General features: G+C 47.9%; 1 long non-coding RNA gene and 1 other non-coding gene across 4 annotated transcripts in view; both read left to right on the plus strand.

The window, feature by feature from the left end:
* The window catches only part of LOC127040999 (uncharacterized), a 341,937-nt gene that overhangs the window by 206,045 nt on the left and 122,686 nt on the right, over positions 1 to 13,206 (plus strand). The gene's annotated exons all lie outside the window — the stretch shown is intronic.
* LOC127041031 (U5 spliceosomal RNA) lies at positions 4,200 to 4,315 on the plus strand. The gene has a single exon (XR_007771613.1). It is a non-coding gene; the product is annotated as a U5 spliceosomal RNA (small nuclear RNA).

The following is a 13,206-nucleotide window of genomic DNA, read 5'->3' on the forward strand; positions in this document are numbered from 1 at the left end:
GCCACAGGACTTTATGTCTTTTTGAGGTGAGTGCAGCTTGCTTGGGATGGTGCTGACGATGGATAGAAAAAAGGCTGGAGTCAATGACAGATGAGACCACAGAAGGGGAAGGGGAATGGCAGCCCCACAGAAGGCCCTGGGTGCTCAGATGCCCCAATTATTGCACCCTGGCCTGTCGTAGAGAGAGAAAAGACACCGAGGGAGCCAGCCCCCCTAACAGTGATCCCATGGACAAGAACCTGGTTGGGAGTGAGGTGAAGGTTCCCTGTGGGCAAAGTGGAGCTGAAATCCCTCAGTGTCCTGGAATTTAAGCAATGGAAGCTTCAAATCCTGCACGGGTGTGGGCTGCGATGCATCAGCAGAAGGTTGGACTGGACAGGGGCGGCAGGTTTGTATAATTTTTGGTGGTGCCCAGAACGGGACCAAGTCCTGCTGCACCCCACACACACACCTGCCTAAGGCTCTGGGAGGGAGTTTGGGTGTGGGAGAGAGAGGGGTTGGAGTCTGGGAAAGAGTTTGGGTGCAAGGTCTGGGGTCAGTCAGGGGGTTGTGCTGCGGGAGGGTGTGCAGGTGGCAGGCTCTTGGAGGGAGTTTGAGTGTTGGTGTGGGGTCTGGCTTGGGGTTGGGGGTGCAGGAGCGGATGAGGGGTGCAGCATTTACCTCGGACATCTCCCAAAAGCAACCTGCACTCCCTCTGGCAGCAGCCCCTAAGAAGGAGGGCCGGGGGCATCTCTGAGCATGGCTGTCCACAGACTCCACCCTTGCAGCTCCCATTGCCACAGTTGGCAGAGTTGGCACTTGGGGTGGGGGCAGCACGTGGAGACCCCCCCCCCACCCCAAGTGCCGCAGGGACGTACCAGCCGCTTCCGGGAGTGGTGTGCCACATGGAGCAAGGGTGGGCAGGATGCCGCTTTAGTTCCCTTGTGTTGCTGCTGGTGGTGGCAGGGGTCCCCGGGACCTTTTAAATTGCCCAGGGGGCAGCAGGCGGGACCAGGGGGACACTCCCAAGGACCTAACATTTCTTTACACAACAATAAATCTTTGAACAGGACAGAAATGAAATGGCAGCAGAACCTAAGGAATTAAAAGCCTCCAGATCCTTGTGTGTCCACTGACTCCAAACGGAAACTGTAATTTGACTCACTTTGTATCTGCAGCCTGTAAAATATCAGGACAAAATCATTCCAGTGATAGTGACCCTGGGTTTGAGGAGGCTTTGGTCTTATTAAAATGTAACTAGCATGTTACACTTGTGTTTTTAAAGGTGGCTTCCCCAAGCAATCCCAAGTTGTTCTTCCCACAGCTGGCTGATGGGGGGCAGCAGGGGATCCCTCCAATCTGGGAGAATCTCTCTGGGCCCCACTGTTAATTCTCCATCCTTTCTCCCCCTAATCACAGACACCCCTCCCCTCCCCGATATCAGTGTTTTAGAGAGATCCCTTCCTCCCTTTATGGGATACAGACTCTGTGACAGAGACTGAGTGGGGCTCCTCTCTGCATGGCCCCAATGGGGAAGGAAAGAGACTGGAGGCTGAGGGGAGAAGATGGGCAGAAGGAGTCAAATGGGGCTAAACCAGAATAGAGGAGTTTTTCTTCCTGTTAAAATGTACTGGAGTCTCATGGCTGAAAAGCCGCATCTTGAGTTAGGTTTGATGCATCAGCCTGACAATCGCCAAGGCAAAGGTGTGACCCACAAAGACCGATAACTGCCTGCTTCCCAACTTTGTCTAAGAAGCACCTGCACTGTTGGATCAGGTTAGTGCAGAGGGGGATACTGCTGGGGTTATGAATTCAACCCTCATCTGGAGCCCTGGTTTCTATTCCTTGTGTAGTTTCCCCAACTTACTTTGCTTAATTCCCATGGAAAGTGCCCTGCTAGGAAAAGGAGAGTAAGTTCTAAAATGTGGCAGTAGGTGCACAGCTTGGAAACATCCCCCCTGTGCTGCCATTAGTTCCAGTAGATTGTCCTCTGGCAGCATGAATTGATTTATTTGCTGCTGTGAAAGCTGCCAGGAAAAGTCTCTGATCACCTGAGCTCCCTTCTTCCAGCACATCCCTGGCTCCTTCCGTGCCCCAGTCACTGCTGTAGCAGGGTCCTATGTGCACTGAGCCTAAAGCTTTTGGAATCACAGATTTCTAGGGTTGGAAGGGACTTTTCCAAGCCTTCTTAGCGCAATTGGCAGCACATCAGTCTCATAATCTGAAAGTCCTGCATTCAAGCCTTAGAGAAGGCAACGGGTTGTTCTCTGGTTCAGATTTTCTACAGGAAATCAGAGTAAAGAAACTAGAGGAGAGTGGTTTCTAGACACCCTCCCACCCATCTAACATACACACAGATTTTTCTAAGGCATTAACTTTTCCTTCTTTATGGAGCTTGTATTCTCCATAGAGCAAAATAAAACAAAAACATGCAAGTCCAAGCCTAATACAGCGTGAAACTCAATACAGATCAAATCTCACCCTCAGAGATCTTCCAATAAGCTTCTTTCACAGACTAGACTTATTTCTTGTCTGGGCCCAATCTTTTCACCAGGTATAGTCCTTGTTCCAGCTCAGGTGATAGCTAGAGGATTTCTCATGACTGCAACCACCTTTCTTCTGTTCCACTCCCTTATACAGCTTTAGTACAAGGCAGGAATCTTTCGTCTGTCTCCTGGGGAAGAGCCCCAGGTTTAAGATGGATTCCTGTACCAGGTAACATGGTCACATGTCCTGGGAGACCCCAAGCCTTCATTCTTCCTGGCCTGACTCACAGATGGTGCAGGACAGAGCCATCTGCAGTCTATTGTCCTGGTTAATGGGAGCCATCAAGAGTCCAAACCACTATTAATGGCCCACACTTTGCATCATTACAACAGGACCTCAGAGTTATAGTTCATATTTCTAGTTTCAGATCCAAAAATGATCAGTTCATACAAATAGGATGAACACACACAGTAGATTATAAGCTTTGTAATAATACCTTACAAGAGACCTTTTGCATGGAGCATATTCCAGTTACATTATATTCACACTCATTAGCATATTTTCATAAAATCCTATGGAGTGCAACGTCACAGCAGGGAAAGGGTTTTACTGCGGCACCTGGGAGCAGTTGAGTTTCATGTTCAGGCTGTGGTATGAGTTCCTCCAGGTTTCTCGTAAGCACACAGGGACCTTAGCAGGTCCTCTCGATACAGGAATGGCCTAGATATGCTAAAGTGATGGGAATTGCATTTTCCTTTTTTATTTTTGTATTTCCAATGACATTTCTGTTTGTGATCTCGTTTTGCTTTTGTATAACTGTGTTTTCTCCTGGATTTGATATTTAACTAAAAAAAGAATAAAGCCTCAGGGCACCGGATGGAGGAGCAGGCTGGGGCTAGGACTGCTAAGAGAGCGAGATTAGCAGGTTTTCTGTATTGTTTTGTCTTCATTTTCATGACTAGTTTCTCTTGTGTACTAAATGTGTTTCTTTCACATGTGAGCCTGGCTAGCTCAGTTGGTAGTGTGTCAGGCTTTTAATCTAAGGGTCCAGGTTTCAAGTCCCTGCTCAGATGAAGAGGGAACCATTCCCCTCAACATGAAAGAAGGCATCTCTCCAGGATGTTATTTGACGTCACCTTTTTTCCCCAGGACTTGGCCTTTCCTAGGAAGGGCCATGTACTGCCTGGGAGTGAAGAGGCAACTTCCTCACATGCCCAATGGCCTCTCAGTCTGGATTAAGAAAGGCCTCTGGGAGCTGCAGCAAACTGCTGCATGACAACTTGGTGAGTAAATGCAGGGCTGCCTGTATGGGCTCATCCACGCCAGAACTCAGCAGAGATCTGGGGGTTCCCTACTGGTCCCATGGTGTAAGGGCCAGCACTCGGGACTTTGAATCCTGCAATCTGAGTTGAAGTCTTGGTGGGATCTGAGGACAATTGCTGCGCCACAAACCCTGCTGGGTCTTCCAAGACTATATCTTGCTTTCTGAAAGGCCATGAAAGCCTGTCTTTTTCCCACTAGCTGTTGTGACTTGAGCGCAAGAGGGGAGTCCCTGGTCAAGGGGCTAGTTTTACTCCCTGTGTCCCCGGTTCCCATGATCCAACTCAGGCTGTCAATCGGTTCAATTCCATTTCCTCTAAAAGCTCTGCGGTTTAGCGGGCTGTGAGAGTACTCACCCTGACTTGTGGTAGCATACGCGGTTGCCCCGGCAGCGCCTCTGCCCTGTCTTCTATGTAATCTGTTTTCTCTTCAGTTCGTATAAATCTTTCGCCTTTTACTAAAGATTTCCATGGAGAGGAACATTTATGAGTTTGTACCCATTTTTTTGAGGCTTTGCTTTGATGAGGCTGTTCTCTGTTGTGAAAAGAGCAGAAGGGGGCTACTTGAACTGGTGTCAGTGGCTTGAGCTTTCCTATAAACAACTCAGAGCTCTGAAAATGACTGTTTGGGATTTTCTATCCCGTTATTTTATTTTACTTTGAGCTCATCATGTTAGTGAGATGGCTTCCTATCTAGCAGGGGACACTTTTGTGATGGGTATTCTGCTGGCTCTTTGGTTTTGGAAGTTATCGGTTATCACGGTTGAAGAGCAGCAAATAAATGTGGCTTTGTTTGTGTTAAGGTTTGGTTTGTCCCAAGAGTGTATGGTTTGGAGTCATTTGTAACTCTGCGATTAGTTATTGGCAACAGCTTGTTATTAGGCCCCTGAGTTGAAAGGCTGCTCTTGCAGATTTTAGTTTGTCATTGTTGGAAGGTCAGTTAAAGAGCTGCTTTCTTTATCTAGTCCGTGAGGGTTCTTACGCCGCCCTCCTTGATATACCTTCCAGAAGGTGATTGCATGGTTTCCCTCGCCTCCCCACAGAAGAGAAATTGTCCATCCCTTTCCTGTTGGGAAAACACCAGTGTTTTCAAAGGTTTTGCCCAGATGAGGGATAGTTCATAGGAGCAGAAGAGGAGGAAGGTTGTGGCCCTTTGAGTCAGATTCCTACCTAGCGTTTAAGGCCAGAAGGAACCAGCCGATCACCTCAGGGGGACTAAGGGGCACCAATGCCCCAAATAGTGAGGAATTGCTTTGATGCAATTGACTGTATGTTTGAGATAGTTTGGTGGGAAGGAGCAGAAAAGAGCATCGGGGCTGCGGAATAGCGCTTGCATAGGCTTTCTTTGCCCTGGTTTGCTGTAAGAGTTAGGGTCCACACTACAGCGTTAAATTGATTTAAACAGCGTTAAATCGATTTAACGCTGTACCCGTCCACGCTACAAGGCACTTAAAATCGATTTTAAGGGGTCTTAAAATAGATTTCTGTACTCCTGCTCAATGAGAGGAGTAACCCTAAAATCGATATTACTATATCAATTTAGGGTTAGTGTGGATGGAAATTGAAGTTATTGGTCCCATTCTTTTACTGAGCTACCCAGAGTGCACCGCTCCGGAAATCGATGGTAGTCTAGGACCATGGACGCACACCACCGAAGTAATGTGCTCTAGTGTGGATGCGTAAACTCGATTTTATAAAACCGGTGTTATAAATCTGGTTTTAATAATTTCTATTTTATGCTGTAGTGTAGACGTAGCCTAGGTTAAGCAGGGTCGCTATGAACCCTACCCTGCCATCTGTTGGTGATCTGTTGTAAAGGCCTTTTGAGGCTGATGTCTTTTGCATGGTTCCACCCACTCCAGATTGCATGATGGGAGTGCTTTTCCAAACGGTCATTTCAGCTGCTGTGGGATCCCCAGTCTCTTTGTTATTGGGGCAGGAGTAATGCAGTGTATTTTCCTGTTGGTTCTGGATCAAGGAGAGAGTAACTGTACCTGGCATTTGAGGCCTGAGCGCTTCACCCTCGCCTGAAAAGTACTCACCCATTAAGGGGTCTGGGTTCCAAAGACTCAAAGCTTGTGGGAGGTTGGAATGGATGTTTGTTTGGTTCTTGTTGGCCTGTGTTTGTAGTTTTTTTTCCTACTGTCCATGGTGTGTAAAGACAGAGATGTTTTTGAATCTCTTTGAGTTGTTGTTAGTACTGCAGTCATTTGCCTTAAGTTTATACCATTCTGTCTCTTTCAGGGTATGCTTTGGTTCCTGAGAGGTAAAAGGCTGTTGTGTGTGTGGTGTTATGGAGTGAAGTAGTAAAGGTTGGTGGTGCAGAGGTGGTGCATGTGCTAAAAAAATTGGGTCCCCCCCACTGCCAACCCCAGCTCTGGTCCCAGAGTCCAGAATTTGCATAAACCTGCCTGCTTACCTGTGACTAAGAATTTGGAAGTTGAGTCCCACAGCTGCTGTCCCAGTGTGCAATCTGCAAAATTTCCTTGCCGTTTGAGCCGTAAGGAGCATTTTACCCAGCTATGGAGTTGTTTACAAGTTTTAGTGTGGAAATGAGATGCCAGCCCAGCAGTTTATGTATGTCTAAAAAGTGCATTTAGTCATTAATGGCTTTTTATCTGTGGTATAGGTGCAAATATGTGTTCAAACTATAAAAGCTCTATTTTTAAACTAGAGAGATATGTAAGACATAAAACTTGCATTTACAAATTTCACAAAAAATCTGTACTAATAAAATACAAACATCCTTTCTCAATCTCTCTTATTTCACTATGCTTTGGAACCCACGTCCCTTGCCTAACGAGATTTATGTAGGTTCGGGTAAGTTCCAAAATCACGAACTGCTAAGTACCGTTCTACTGTCCTTGATTTATATCACCAGAATAACTGCACTTTATTACCCCTGCCCTAATAAGAAAGAGACTGGGGATCCCACAGCAGCCAAAATGACCCTTTGGACAGGCACCCCCATCATGCAATCTGGGGTGGGTGGAACCATGCAAATGGCATCAGCCTCAAAAGGCTTTTACAACAGATCACCAACAGATGGCAGGGTAGAGTTCATTCTCACCCTGCTTACATCCTCGCCCCCAGCCAAAAATTGGTGGTCCTGATAAATCACATTCCTTATTATACCAACTCATTGGTATTGAATGCGAAGTTATGGCTAGCAAAAGTAGCCACCCATCTCTGCCTTGTAGCATCCAGCTTAGCCCTTGTTAACACATAAGTCAGTGGATTGTTCTCTGTCCACACCTGAAACTGAGCACCACACAAGTAGTCTCGAAATTTCTCAGTGATGGCCCATTACAAGACCAAGAACTGCCGCTGGTGGATGGGATAGCGAGTTTCGCTATCAGACAGTCCTCAGCTGGCAAAGGCTACAGATTTACATTTCCTTCCACTTCCTGGTACGGGACTGCTCCCAGACCCTCCAAACTGGCATCAGCATGCAGGATAAACGGTTTGTTTGGGTTAACAAGGATTAGGACTTGCACATGAATCAGGCAAATAATTATTTCCCGTAAAGCCCTGTCACTTCTCTCATCCCACCATGTCCCAAATGGAGAAGAGAGGAGCCCCTCCCGTGTCCCAGGCCAGGAACACCAGATGGGAGAGTGGGAGATGTTCATGACTCAGTCCAGGTCTGTTAGTACTGCAAAGAAGAAGGTTTCCTTCCTCAGTCCAGGTCAACTAGAGTTGTTGTTGCAGTGAGAGAGAGATGTCTTTCATCTGGTTCATTGATGCTTTGGTGAGAGAAGACAAGCAGAAGTGTTTTCTCCCTGTGCAGCTAAAATCACACACTTCTTCTCTGCTTTTTGCTCTACCTTGATTTCTCTCTTCCATCTAAATTTTCTTTTTCTTGGCCTCATTCCAGAGCATTCACAGCTAATTCTCTATCCTAACTCTGAGTCCTCTACTGCACCCTGAATGTCTCATTCTAACCCCACCCCAGAATTTGCACCCCCAGAGCCAGTGCCTTCATTCCTCTGCACTCCAACTCTCTGTCCCATGTAGCCTGATGTAGGGTGTACTAATAATATTAATGTGGATAATTTGATGAAAATTTAATTGATTAGCTTACATTTAATTTAATTTAATTGAGTTACAAAGTTACAGTTGCATTACTGCTATTCAAAAGATGCATATGGCATTATATGCAACAAAGTTTTGGTTAATATACTCACAGCCTTCCTTGATAACCTGGTGGTAAGAGACACAGGACCAGCCTTGCAGTTCAGGTTTCTCAAGTCTTAAGTGAAAGATGCAGTGCTTAGAAAAAGCTAGTGTTACTTAGGGTTTACTTGAATATGTTAAACTTAAAATCAAAACCTAATAAATAAAGAATAAAAACTTAGGGAAACCGAACTTAGCCTAGTTCCCTTGAAACTTAAAGTTTAAGAACAAGTACAGCCTACTGATAGTACACAGAGAGAGAATGGAGGAATTAAGTCACAATGATAGAGCGAAGTGCTCTAGCGAGGTGGGTTACCTCTTTCATAGGGCACAAGGGCCGGAAATCCTTCCTCCTATGCCCAAATTTCATTCCTCACCCACAAAACATTAGGGTACATTTACTTTATACACTAGTATGTTTGTGCTTGTTGATGACATGTAAATATGCACATAAGTTACCTTGTAGTGTACCTGTTAAATCTGTGGGTACAACACTGAAAAAAACCCTATGCCATTCTCCATTGTCGATTGGTCTAGGTAAAGGTCTTGGACAGGCATGGGTACTTATCTATTTAAGTAACATGATAAAGGTGCATTTTCCTCTCTGAGTAAAAGTCACAATATACATATGCTAACTTTGCCTTAGCTTAACATACAGGATATGGCCTGTAGGTTCTCATAAGTCATCTGTCTCAGTCCCCTAATCATTTTTATTGCACTTTGCTGGACTCTCTCCAGTTTGTCCACATTCCTTCTCATGTGGGTCCCAACCCCAAAAGTACTCACATTTCACCCCATTGGCCCCAAAATGCCAGCTTGTAATATGTAAATAGGGTGCTGCCATGGTCAAGTCACTCCCGAGCTCTCCAGTGGAGCCTGCTGGCGGAGAACAAGTTGAAAATTAGCCAGGATGTCACTCAGTCAAATCCCTGTGCTCCCCGCAGGTGGTATCGGAAAGTTCCAAGATGGCTCATTTCCCTTTCTCTCATCAGCTTCAGGCCTCAGGTTTACAAATGCACAAACCAGTTGGGATTCTCCCCTGGCCTCAGGGTGTGGGGCTGCTCTGAGGGGATGGACTTGCACACTTGGGATATTAGTGCAAAGATACAATTTCAATTTCTCTTAGAGAAATTGGAGGGCAATTTATATTTGGTAAAAATCTTATTTAGTGAAAGGAAAGCTGCAGTGACAGCCCGGTTACTGGGGTGCAAAACACCTTTCTCCTGGGAGAAACAAGAAGTTAGAATTAGAAATTTACATAGTTTGTTCCAGTGTTGGTACAGGTTTAATTTTGCTTCTGTGTAGGTTTGTTTCAGGCTGTGACCGTTTTGGTTTATTGAGGTGTTTTAGTTTTTTTAGTTGGAATGGAGCTTTTAATTGACATTTTCTGGATTTGAATGGGTGACCTGCAACACCAGTTTTGACATAGTTCAGCATATTTTATAGATTTGACCAGTATTCAAGGATTCAATTCCTTTATAGGAGGTTTTAGTGGTCATGCTTACTTATTTGATGTTATTTTATCATTCTGCTGTAGCACACTTTTTTGATAAAATGTTGAAATTATTAATTTACAGCATTTGTTAGTTTTTATTTTCACAAACAAAGTTTTTCTTAATGTTTGGGTTTTAAATTAAGCCTTGTTTTTGGTTTCAATTTTCATTTAGGTTTTGGTTACTGATGGGATCTTTAAGAAAACTTTGGATTCAGTACTAAAATTTGGACAGATTTAGAATATTTAAAGTAAACCCTGTATATTATTTTATTTTAGTAAAGTTTGTGTTGCTGTAAACCCTAGCCGGGGGGAGAGGAGATGAGCCTGGCCTTTAACTGAGAAGGAGCAGAGGCACGGCCCCCGTGAAGGGTGGGGCCAGGTGATGGGGGGCACAGCCCCCCCAATTTTTTTTGTCTAGCCCATCTCAGTCCCCCACTAAAGGAGAAGAGTCTGATGCCACCCCTGCTGGTCACTGGGTGTCACTGCTGCTCCATGGGAAACATGCTCTGTGCATTACCCAGATTGGTGGGAAACACACTCTGTGCATTACCGTGACTGGTCCATGGGTGTCACTGCTCGTAGAGTGCAGACACATGCTGTGCATTACACCACCTGACCAGTGGGTGTCACTGCTGTATCAAGGGAAACACCTTCTGTGCATTACTCTGACTGCCCACTGGGGGTCACTGCTGCGCCAAGGGAGACATAAGAACGGCCAGACTGGTTCAGACGCAAAGTCCATCTAGCCCAGTATCCTCCTGTCTTCTGACAGTGGCCAGTGCCAGGTGCCCCAGAGGGAATGAACAGAGCAGGGACTCATCAAGTGATCCACCCCCTGCCGCCCATTCCCAGCTTCTGGCAAACAGAGGCTACAGGCACCATCTCTGCCCACCCTGGCTAATAGCCCTTCATGGAACTATCCACCCTAAACTTAACTCGTTCTTTTTTGAACCCTGTTATAGTCTTGGCCTTCACAATGAATTCCACAGGTTAACTATGCAACTGCCCTGAGTTTACCACCCTCTCACCTAGCCAGGTTGTATATGGAAAAGAGGATGAGGATGAGGAGAGCCATGATGTGTCTGTCACTGGCTGGTGTCTCAGTTTCCTCTAGGCAGCAGTGCTGCAGGCTCCTTTGGTCTGTGCCCATGCAACTGTGTCTGGGGAAGGGGGAGTAGAGGTTCATGCTTCCGAGACCCATGCCTCATCCCCAGCAGCTGGAGAATCCAGGCCAAATTTAACCCTGGCAGCTGGGCCGGGATTAGCCTGGGCTGGGATAGGGCTGGGGAGGAATTGGAAGGGAGACAGACACACCTGCTGTGAGGGAAGATCCTCCCATTCCCTGCCAACCCCCTTCACTCATTGCAGCATAGCATCCCCTAGCATTTCTTTCTCTGTCATGGGAGCTGTCTGCTGCTTGCTTCTCCCTTAGCATCATCTCTCCCCATCCTGGGGCACTGGCATTGCCCATCCTGTGCAAATAGGCAGGCCCCGGTGTGCCCCATGGCACTACCCTGCAATTGTGGGTGCAGCTGTTGGATGGAGCCATATCAAAATATGGGGGTGGGCAAGGCTGGGGACCAGGACTCTTGGGTTCTCCCCTCAAATGTGGGAGGGGAGTGGAGGTTAGGGGGTAGAGGGGGGGAGGGGCAGGGCTGCGATCCAGGGATACTGCTTTTTCTGGTTTTCTCCACCTCCTGCAGCTGCCTCGGTCCTTTCAGTGCATTTCTTGTTCCAAATTCATTTGCTTACTTGTGTAAGTCACCCCAGAGGTGGCTGCATTTCAGTGTTGAGTGCGGCACCCTTGGCTGCATCACCACCTAACCGTGCCTCTCTCCCCCTTCGGGTGATCCTGCAGCACTCAGCAAGTATCCATAAGATCATGGGGCACTTTGAGCACTGGGCAGGCAGGGGCCAGGCGCCCAGCCCTCCCTCCAGTGAATGGGACCCAGCACACTTTACTTTTTACAGGGATTAAAAAGGGGCAAAGGGGGGCAAATCAGAGGAGGGGGTAGCCAGGGTCTGAGCAGGGGTTGGAAATTGACTGGTCGGGGGGTCAAGCAGCTGGAGGCACAGTTAGGAGAGGGGCTGAAGGGCAAAGTCAGGGTGGGGGGGAGGAGCCAGAGTTAAGTCCAGAGGGAGGCGCTGCCAGAAGGTTAAATCCTAGCACAGGCAGGGGCAGAGGGGTAACAGTGATCCCTGTGGGCTGAGACTCCAGTGTTTGCAAACATGGGTGGGGGGAGCAGAGGGCTTTTTTATTTCCCCTCTCACAGGCAGCACCTCTCAGCATGGACTTACCAGGGCTGGGCTCTTAAAGGCACAGGCATCCCACCGCCTAGACGCTGCAGCTCCTCTCTGATGTAACCTACTCAGGTGCTGCAGGAGGAGACTCAATTCAGTGAAACTGGGCATTCCCTATATGCCCCCCAGCCAGGGGGCTGTGCACCCCCTTCCCCGAATTTCCCCAACACCCCCTCCCTTTGTGGTCAGGTAGTTACATGCAGCGCTGCCAATGTTGGTTCCATTGGTTGCAAATTTGAATGGAAATTGAAATGTTAACACACACTTTAAAAGCAGATATAATGTATGAAAACTACTTGTACCTGAGAAAGTAAAATAGGTTTGGAAAGTCTGGACAAAGCCGGGTTTCCTCACCTAGATGTTGTGTTTGCTGACAATGTCGGTGCATTGGCTTCGGCAGTGTTGGCCAACCTTAGAATTTCAAATGATGATTTGTAAGCGAGGTGTGAATGAGCTCCCCCCTGACAGCTACTGATGACCAGGGTTGGGAGGAGGCTTTGGGACCAGACTGTATTTACATGAACTCACCTACTCTGCCGATGTATCCAGCAGACAGAGCTGGGCTGCCTCTGCTCTAGGTGCCCGGAGGAAGGAAGGTGTGTGGGGCTCCAGCCTGGGACTCTTCCTCCCTCCTGCCAAAGCCTGACTAGTAATCCCAGTCCTGGCACTCCTTTCTTCAAGCGCCATGTGGGCCAGAGGAGAAGTGTGGTAGGAAGCACAAGGGCCAAGCTTGTGAACATGAGGTGCAGCAGCAAGAATCGCAGCTATCAGGGTAGCAAGTTCTAGAGCCCTAACCCATTGTGGCCACCCCAGCCAAAGACCTGGCTCTAGGAGGTGTGAATCACCCAGCAGGAGCGGAAAGATTAATTCGTACTAAGCTGGAGACAGGGAAATTGAGCTCTGGGGCTTTACCACAAACATGGGTGGCAAGTTTGTAGAAATTTTGGTGGTGCCCAGAACCCACCCCCCAACTCCACCCCCCAAACTCCTCCCCCACCTGCCTAAGGCTCTGGGAGGGGGTTTGGGGGGGACATCTGGGGTGCAGATCCTGGGCTGGGGATTAGGGTGCAGGAGGGGTGCAGGGTGCAGGCTTTGGGTGCTCGGTGCAGGCTCCAGGCTGGGGCAGGGGGTGGGGTTGTAGGAAGGGATGAGAGGTGCAGGCTCTGGGAGGGAGTTCAGGGCTGAGGATGAGGGATTCATGATGCAGGAGGGGGCTCAGGGCTGGGGCTGAGAGATGAAGTGTTCATGGCTAGGGCAGAGGGTTGGGGTGTGGTGTGAGGCTGAAGATGGGGGGTTCATACTGCGAGGGGGCTCAGGGCAGCCTGCCTTGCCATTAGTGGTGGGCAGGCACTAGGACCCTGGGGCAGCAGTTCTGCCCAAATACCTCTACTCCAGCAGCAGGAGCAGGCAGGCCCATGCTGCTTTTTGTCAGGCAGGGACACAGCGCAG

Source organism: Gopherus flavomarginatus (genome assembly GCF_025201925.1).
Source record: "Gopherus flavomarginatus isolate rGopFla2 chromosome 13 unlocalized genomic scaffold, rGopFla2.mat.asm SUPER_13_unloc_1, whole genome shotgun sequence".
NCBI lineage: Eukaryota > Metazoa > Chordata > Testudines > Testudinidae > Gopherus > Gopherus flavomarginatus.